General features: G+C 38.1%; 1 protein-coding gene across 1 annotated transcript in view; it reads right to left on the bottom strand.

The window, feature by feature from the left end:
* The window catches only part of LOC113466321, an 8972-nt gene extending 8297 nt beyond the window's left edge, over positions 1 to 675 (bottom strand). The window contains exon 1 of the mRNA XM_026821629.1: positions 612 to 675. The gene's annotated coding sequence lies outside the window, so the exon portion shown is untranslated. The remainder of the gene's footprint in view (positions 1 to 611) is intronic.
* Positions 676 to 1073: the final 398 nt, after the last annotated feature.

Below are 1073 nucleotides of genomic sequence, written 5' to 3'. Positions count from 1 at the left end.
TTTGAGTTGCATCCTTGTCACATTTGTGAACTACATACCAAATTTCAAGTCTCTAGCTCATACCGTTCCCGAGATATTATAGTTGCGAGATACAGGCATTACCAATCGCATGACATGCAGCGGGATGACCTCGGAATTGCCAAGATGTGGGTAAACTTGATGAGCATAGGTCAAAGTTTTTGAAACAAGCGGGGCCCGTCCCTCCGGGAATTTTATTAAGAGGTTTTTACTTCATATTCTTACTCAACATTTTCAACATTTATTTTAAGGTAAAATATTATAGCCTTGGTTTTAAATCGGAGGTTTTTTATTTACTCGTAAGTATGTTTTGGCACTAAAAACTGACCATCGAAAATTTGACCCGATTACATTACTTTCCTTCCTATAGGATAAGGAAAGTAAAAAACTATACTTAGGTAGGTACCTACCTACTACCTACACTTCTCCTAAAATTGTAATAAGTTAAAAAGTTTGGCCCACCGGAAATCGAACCCAGGACCTCCGGCCTGCAAGCCTAGGGTGTTATCCTTTCTTCAACGGAGTCTCTTGAATAGTAGGTAATAAAGTATTTTAAAAATACCTACATAATTCTATTATTGTTTAAGACTTACCGAAGCAATAACATAGGATTAGATTATATTGAAGGTGGGTATAGATTGCTGAACAATGTGCTGCAGGTTATGTTTATGTTGTAATCTGTGTAAGCCGGGTACACACTAATCTCAAAAATCTGTGTAAGCCGGGTACACACTAATCACAACAATAGTAATACACAAAATATAGAGAATAAAGAATGAAGAAATTATTTTTAATTTGAAATTCAAATTTCCAAGAATTTATGCACCCGGGCATCGAGATAGCAATACGAAGAGTAGAGCTATGAAAGTAGTATTGAAAGGAGAACTCAGATGTCTCCGTTCTTTGAGGATGGGGGAAAAAAGATAAATGTAGGCAGTAAAAATTGACGCGAGATTAGATCCCTGCGAGATCGAAAAAAAGCGCGAATCTCGCGAGATTGCAATCCCTATTTGGCCCCCTCCTCAGCTCGTACAGGACCCAAACAATGCGCCCGA

Source organism: Diaphorina citri, unplaced genomic scaffold (genome assembly GCF_000475195.1).
Source record: "Diaphorina citri unplaced genomic scaffold, Diaci psyllid genome assembly version 1.1 scaffold250, whole genome shotgun sequence".
In the NCBI taxonomy this organism is placed as follows: Eukaryota; Metazoa; Arthropoda; class Insecta; order Hemiptera; family Psyllidae; genus Diaphorina; species Diaphorina citri.
The sequence above is the reverse complement of the archived record's forward strand: the minus strand, read 5'-3'. Positions and strand labels throughout refer to the sequence as shown.